The 7,967-nt window shown below is 48.1% G+C and overlaps 1 long non-coding RNA gene across 1 annotated transcript in view; it reads right to left on the bottom strand.

Moving 5' to 3' along the window:
- Positions 1-7,114: 7,114 nt before the first annotated feature.
- The window catches only part of LOC114005206 (uncharacterized), a 17,116-nt gene continuing 16,263 nt past the window's right edge, over positions 7,115-7,967 (bottom strand). The window contains exon 3 of the long non-coding RNA XR_003547081.1: positions 7,115-7,625. This is a non-coding gene — a long non-coding RNA (uncharacterized LOC114005206). The remainder of the gene's footprint in view (positions 7,626-7,967) is intronic.

Genomic DNA, 7,967 nt, shown 5'->3' with positions numbered 1-7,967 from the left:
AGAGAATATTTTGTATTACAAACTAATTTCCCAAATGACATTTCAAAGATAACTTTTTAACCTAATTTAGGTGCATCCCACTGCAATTCCCTGCATTCTGCTTGTAAATAAAAATCTAATTAGTGTAGCTAGACAAAGTAGAATTTTTCTGCATGCAGAAATCTTTCCTTCCTCCCTGGGAATACCAAGGACGTGGCTTTATCTTTAGAAAGCAAGCACTGATACAATTCTTCCGGAAAGCCTAAAATGAACGCCTGAGACAAATGTCCTGCTCTTACGAGTGTCCTGGGGCCGCGTCTGGCCCCTCGGGTGGCGGAGGGTTGGAAAGCTCAGGGCAGTCTGAGCACCCGCGCACCTGCCCGCACTTCGCGGCGGCGTCAGGCAGCGACGGAGGCGCGGGAACAGCTGCCTTGCTCAGTTGAGTTGGGTGCTGGAGGTCACAGACACCCAGTTCCTTGTTCAGAAGTGCATGTGCTTACGTAGAGGCTGAACTAGTACCGCGTGTTGCACCGTTCATGTATCAGAAATCAAAGGAGAGGAGAAAAGCCTCCTTCCCAGGCCTTCGAGGTCTGCGTGGAACTCCAGCACACTCTCCTTCCTCTCCGTCACGCGCGGCTCACTTGCTGTGTCTTCACAGGACCGTGTTTCCTGGCTACTGACTGCTGGGTTCCACCCGCCCTTGAAGTCTCCGCCCCAGTATCTGCCCGGCTTGGTCTAGTTCTCCGTATTTGCTTTTTTCAGATTCTTGGTACGTGTTTTGGGGAAGGGGTATACTATGAGGAGAGAGGCCAAAACCTCACATGTAATTGAGCTCCAAGGTAATCCTGCCAAGCGGTCCCACACTCCTCTCTCCTTGCACTTCGCTTACCTGAGATCCGATCACCTGCCCGTGTTTAAAATGTACTCTTCAGACTGATTAGAAGGTTCGTATTACGAAGGGAACAGAAAATCAGACTGAATTTTCAAATGCGCACGAGGGAGTTATTGCGTCTATGTAAGTCTCACGTGCCATGAGTGTAAGCACAGGCAGGCAGAAAGTGCAGTGCTAAGAGGTGACAAGGACCTGGTCCATTCTCGCAAGCCTCACTCTCTTAGGGGTACCCCTGCCAGTGATTTGGTATATTTTTAGACATTTCCCAACGTACACAAAGATAGTTAAGCAATAATTCCTTCTTCCCCTTTTTATTTAAGCCAAGGGACCCTATTGTGTACTTTTCTTTTGCAACTTGATTTCTTAATCTGTTTCCTGGAAAACTTTGCAAGCTGCTATTATAATTCAGCTTCATTCTATTGTAATTAAAACATTGGGTTAGCAAATGCCCTTGGTAACAAAATAGCACAGAAGGGCTTAGGCCAAAACAACTGCAGCAAACAGCCCTGCCAGGCCGCCTACTAATCACCACTACCCAGAGGCCGCTGCCTTGAGAGCTCTGCATTCTACTGAGAGACATTCTAATAATATGTCATCAGCCTGTAGTAAAAACCTCTCCAAAATAAACAATTTGCAGCTTCACCCCATATCCAGTAATTCTCTGTCATGAGAGATGAATATTTGGCTCCGTACACCCTTCAAATTCTAAGGTTTGATTGCATTTCTTTAATAAGATTTAAATTTGGGACCAGCAGATGGTGTAACAGTTACATGGCTGGACTCTCACATAGTCCACTGCGAATCCAGTCTCAGACCCGGCGGCTTAAAACTCACGCGAGGAGCCCAAGATCCCGAGAGGAGAAGGGGGGGAGAAGGTATCGTGGTGTGGCCATCCCCCCCGGGGGGGAGGGGGATTTCTCATTTTCTGTCTCTCTCCGTCTCTCTGGCAAGTGCACGCACCCTATAGCAACCGCATGCACCCTATAGCAAAAATCTCTTTCATTGAAAAAAATATAAAAAGATTTTAACTTTAAGATATTCCTAATTGCTCCATCAATTTTTAAACCAACTTATTAAGCTATAATTGACATTACCGTAAAATGGCCCCTTCTTAAGATGACAGCTCAGTGGCTTTAGTTTACTCGCAGAGTTGTGCAACCATCCCACGACCTTGTTCCAGCACGTGTTCCTTGCTCCGCCCCACAAGGACGGCCTACGGCAGGCCCTTTTTTTCCGGCCCCCCCCCCCCCCACCTCTGTACCTGGGAGTGCGCCTGCTCCGCTGTCGCGACTGGCTTCTCTAACAGGGCGCTTCCAGGGCTCAACGCGTCCTAGCCTGGGTCAGGCTTCATTCCTTTTTTTTCACCGAACCATGTCCCATCTTATAGTAGTGTCCTGGGGCCGCGTCTGGCCCCTCGGGTGGCGGAGGGTTGGAAAGCTCAGGGCAGTCTGAGCACCCGCGCACCTGCCCGCACTTCGCGGCGGCGTCAGGCAGCGACGGAGGCGCGGGAACAGCTGCCTTGCTCAGTTGAGTTGGGTGCTGGAGGTCACAGACACCCAGTTCCTTGTTCAGAAGTGCATGTGCTTACGTAGAGGCTGAACTAGTACCGCGTGTTGCACCGTTCATGTATCAGAAATCAAAGGAGAGGAGAAAAGCCTCCTTCCCAGGCCTTCGAGGTCTGCGTGGAACTCCAGCACACTCTCCTTCCTCTCCGTCACGCGCGGCTCACTTGCTGTGTCTTCACAGGACCGTGTTTCCTGGCTACTGACTGCTGGGTTCCACCCGCCCTTGAAGTCTCCGCCCCAGTATCTGCCCGGCTTGGTCTAGTTCTCCGTATTTGCTTTTTTCAGATTCTTGGTACGTGTTTTGGGGAAGGGGTATACTATGAGGAGAGAGGCCAAAACCTCACATGTAATTGAGCTCCAAGGTAATCCTGCCAAGCGGTCCCACACTCCTCTCTCCTTGCACTTCGCTTACCTGAGATCCGATCACCTGCCCGTGTTTAAAATGTACTCTTCAGACTGATTAGAAGGTTCGTATTACGAAGGGAACAGAAAATCAGACTGAATTTTCAAATGCGCACGAGGGAGTTATTGCGTCTATGTAAGTCTCACGTGCCATGAGTGTAAGCACAGGCAGGCAGAAAGTGCAGTGCTAAGAGGTGACAAGGACCTGGTCCATTCTCGCAAGCCTCACTCTCTTAGGGGTACCCCTGCCAGTGATTTGGTATATTTTTAGACATTTCCCAACGTACACAAAGATAGTTAAGCAATAATTCCTTCTTCCCCTTTTTATTTAAGCCAAGGGACCCTATTGTGTACTTTTCTTTTGCAACTTGATTTCTTAATCTGTTTCCTGGAAAACTTTGCAAGCTGCTATTATAATTCAGCTTCATTCTATTGTAATTAAAACATTGGGTTAGCAAATGCCCTTGGTAACAAAATAGCACAGAAGGGCTTAGGCCAAAACAACTGCAGCAAACAGCCCTGCCAGGCCGCCTACTAATCACCACTACCCAGAGGCCGCTGCCTTGAGAGCTCTGCATTCTACTGAGAGACATTCTAATAATATGTCATCAGCCTGTAGTAAAAACCTCTCCAAAATAAACAATTTGCAGCTTCACCCCATATCCAGTAATTCTCTGTCATGAGAGATGAATATTTGGCTCCGTACACCCTTCAAATTCTAAGGTTTGATTGCATTTCTTTAATAAGATTTAAATTTGGGACCAGCAGATGGTGTAACAGTTACATGGCTGGACTCTCACATAGTCCACTGCGAATCCAGTCTCAGACCCGGCGGCTTAAAACTCACGCCAGGAGCCCAAGATCCCGAGAGGAGAAGGGGGGGAGAAGGTATCGTGGTGTGGCCATCCCCCCCGGGGGGGAGGGGGATTTCTCATTTTCTGTCTCTCTCTGTCTCTCTGGCAAGTGCACGCACCCTATAGCAACCGCATGCACCCTATAGCAAAAATCTCTTTCATTGAAAAAAATATAAAAAGATTTTAACTTTAAGATATTCCTAATTGCTCCATCAATTTTTAAACCAACTTATTAAGCTATAATTGACATTACCGTAAAATGGCCCCTTCTTAAGATGACAGCTCAGTGGCTTTAGTTTACTCGCAGAGTTGTGCAACCATCCCACGACCTTGTTCCAGCACGTGTTCCTTGCTCCGCCCCACAAGGACGGCCTACGGCAGCCTCTCCCCACCCCACCTCTGTACCTGGGAGTGCGCCTGCTCCGCTGTCGCGACTGGCTTCTCTAACAGGGCGCTTCCAGGGCTCAACGCGTCCTAGCCTGGGTCAGGCTTCATTCCTTTTTTTTCACCGAACCATGTCCCATCTTATAGTACAGATCTGTCTTTATCCATCATTTATCAATGGGCACCATATTTCCTAGTTTGGGGTGTTGTGAATAGTGCTGGTCTGAGTATTCGTGCCTAAGCTGTTGTGTGGACAAGTGTTTCCAGCTTTCAGTACATATGAGTAGAATCGCGGGGTCTTATGAAAACTCGACAACTAACTGTTCTTTACAGATACTCATTAAACTCAGATTGCTGAACACCCGTGTGCAAAACAGAACCCCTTTCCAACATCGCTTCGCCCTTTCCGCCCTGACAACAGACACCCGGGCGTGTGTACTGGTGTTGCGTGGGGCTCGTACCTGCCTTGCCCGGACGGCTAAGGGTCTTGAACGCCTTTTCACGCCACTGTTGAGTGTTTGTCTATGTTCTTTGAATAAGGGTCTGTTTAGAAACTTAGCCTGTGTTTCAAATTGGGCTGTCGTTTTACTGTGGACTGGCTTTACAGGAGTACTGTCAATTTCTCAGCACGTGGCTCTCAGCGCTTCCTGGATGAGTGATGTGCACACGCTCTCTCGTTATGAGGCGTGTCTTTTCACTTTCTGGAGGTGTTGTTCTTCAAAGCAAAAGAGGTTTTAATTTTGATAAAGTCAAATGATGTATTTTTTCCTTTGACTGCTTGTACCTTTAGTGTCATCTCTATGAAACCACCGACTCATCTAAGACCCTTAAAACGAAATCTCATGTTTCTTTCTGAGAGTTATTCTTACTTAGGCTTAGACCATCTTAGACTGACACGCGTACAGGTGTGAGCAAAGGAGGCTGGTTCACATCCGTGCCAACAGACCGTTCCCAGCACCACGTGTTAAGAACACTATCTCTCCGCAGGAATTGTCTCGGCATCCTTGCTGACAATCAGTTGACCATAAGCGGCTGGTTTATTTCTGGATTCTTAACCCCATTTCACTGGACTGTATGTGACGCTTTTCCAGCTCTTTCCACGATGTACCGCTGGAAGGAAGCTCGTGTGTACAGTCACTCCAGTTCCAGGTTTACATCCGGCCTCTACACTGGGCTTCTCTTACGGACTGAAGTATGTCATTTTCTGGCAACGTAATCAACTTCTCTCCCCGTAAATGGATTAGTGGAGCCCCAGACAGATGAAACTCCAGAGCGTGCTCCAGGGTCCGACTGTTCACGAGGGCAGCTCCCCTTGCTCTTCGCTAGCGGCTGACCACCTGCTCGCGTCACCCCGCCCCCTCCCCTCCGCACGTGTTGAGCTTTTCAGCTGTCTTTCCACGTTTTCTCATAACCAGCCCATGATCTTGGTGCTATCCTAGTCTCTAGCTTACACAGGAGGAAACCAGAGTTTGGTGCTCTTCCAAATTCATTGAAAAGTGAACAAGCAGGCCGGCAGGCAGTGTGGTGGTTGGGACACTGGATTCCCACATGGCTGACCACAGTTCGAATCCCAGATCCCAGGCTTGAAAATCACAACAAATAAACAGATAAATAAATAAATAAATAAATAAATAAATAAATAAATAAATAAATGGAAAAAAAGAAAACTAAACAAGCAGGACCAGCCTGTCTGATTCCGGAGTAGAAATGCATCAGCACTAACCTCCGTGGCTATGGCTTGCAGCTGTCCTGCCCCCTCGTCCCTGCCCTGCTGCGGACCCGCAGGGCAGCGTCACCCTCCTGTGCACCCTCAGCTCCACAGCCATGTGGTAGTCTGCCTTGTCTTTTTCTTCCACAACCCGCCCTCCTGCCCATTAAAGCCTAACTTATGACTTTACAAGTTAGATGAACTTATCTCATGAGAAACCACAGAACGCAGGTCACCTCAGATGGACTTACTAGGGAATCTCAAGGAATGTTCCAAGTTTGTGCGGTTTGCAAACTGGCTTACCCTGTGTGCAGGTACTCTTCCTGCTCGCTCGTTATTTCTGACTCCCTGAAGCTGGCCCCAGCAATACGTCCTCAGAAAGGAAAAGAGGTAAGCATCTAGCGAGCCTCGATGTCCTCTTAACTCCTGGTCAAATGCTGCTAGATTTAAAAGGGATTACAGAAAGCTCAAAGAACATTCTGTTCAGAGATACACACTGCAGGATTCCTGCAGTGATGTTTTCAAGAGCTTCTTTATCAAAAGGAGCGGTATCCACGTCACTTTATAGCACAAGATGATGAGCACAAGAAGCGAGGGTGAGATGAAAATGAGAAAATGAGATGCTGCTGTCACAACAGATCAGCTAGCGGCTTGTTTTAACCCTGAACGTACAAAGTTCCTGAAGTATTAAGAACACCTTCATTAGAGACTGGGAAGAGCACACTCTGAAAAATCAGGAAGCAAAAAAAGAGAAAAGCCCCCAAAGGCAGGCGTCGGGTATGGCAAGGTAGTGTGCGTTTACGGCAGAATAGGCTCATCGGGTCATCGGAAAGTCGTACGCGTTTTTGTATAGAAAGACACATCACGACTTTTCCAATGACTGTGTGTGCGTGTACATATATAGAGTTCTCATACACACACACACACACACACTTTTCTTTTTCTTTTTAGGTTTTTGCTATAGGGTGCTTGCACTCACCAGAGAGAGAGACAGAGACAAAGATAGGGAAAGTGAGACATTACCCCCAGGAGGATGGACATGCCACATACCTTCTCCTCTATCCTTCTCTTGGTACTTTGGGCACTTACACACTCATGTCCCAGCCTGAGTTTCAAGCTACTGGGTGTGAAGCTTGAACTGCAGCCAGCCCTGTGGGAGTCTAGCACCTTAACCACCTGTTGGCACCCAGAATAAGTCATTTAAAAGTGAATTAATGAAAATTGGTTTGATTCATTAATTAAAGCATTGTGGAATTGTGAATACTCAACATTTTCAAGCTATACAAATTATTTTATTAGGTTGACCTATATATAATATTACTTTCGACTCTGGTACAAATGCAGCCCCCACTAAGGAGAGGATTCTGGATCACTGAGAAATCATTCAGCCTATCAGAAAGCTGGAGATATCCCCATTGAAGCTTCATTTCACTTCAAATTTTGAATGGACAAGACTTGGTGTGAGGCTGTGCTGTGTGGACGGCCGTGCTACGGTGACGTGCGCAGATGCAGGTGACACTGTGTCACCTTTTCCCCAGCAGCCAGCTTTGCATGTGAAGGATGCTGGCAGGACCCAAGAGAACAGTCCTCCTCCTTCCATCCAACTGCAGTTGATTCAACTCGACTCACATTTCCTCAAGTGAGAGGGACCCCTGGGTGCTCCCTAAAGCACAGCTCCCCACCCACAGTCCCTGCGGCCAGGGGAGTTGTCCACTTGGGGCAGTCTGGCCCGTTCTTCCAACAAGAGCAGGTTTGTCTTTTCCCTCGTGTGTGAGCTGAGCGTAGTGTCCTGTGTGTGAGTCAGAGAGACTGCTTGGGAGGCTCAGAAGGATCTTGGGATGCTGCTTAGAGAATTTAGAGATTCTTCACAGATGTGAATTCCATCCATCCACCCACCTGTCCACCCATTCACCCATCAACCATCCAGCCACACATCCACCCATCCTCCCACCCATCCACACATCCACCTATCCGCCCATCCACCCACCCATCCACCCACCCACACATCCACACATCCACACATCCACCCACACATCCACACATCCACCCACACATCCACACATCCACTCATCCACACATCCACCTATCCTTCCACCCACCCATCCACACATCCTTCCACCCATCCTTCCACCCATCCACACATCCACACATTCACCCAAACATCCACACATCCAGCCATCCAC

This window comes from Tupaia chinensis, unplaced genomic scaffold, assembly GCF_000334495.1.
Source record: "Tupaia chinensis unplaced genomic scaffold, TupChi_1.0 Scaffold143551_1, whole genome shotgun sequence".
Classification (NCBI taxonomy): Eukaryota; Metazoa; Chordata; class Mammalia; order Scandentia; family Tupaiidae; genus Tupaia; species Tupaia belangeri.
The sequence above is the reverse complement of the archived record's forward strand: the minus strand, read 5'-3'. Positions and strand labels throughout refer to the sequence as shown.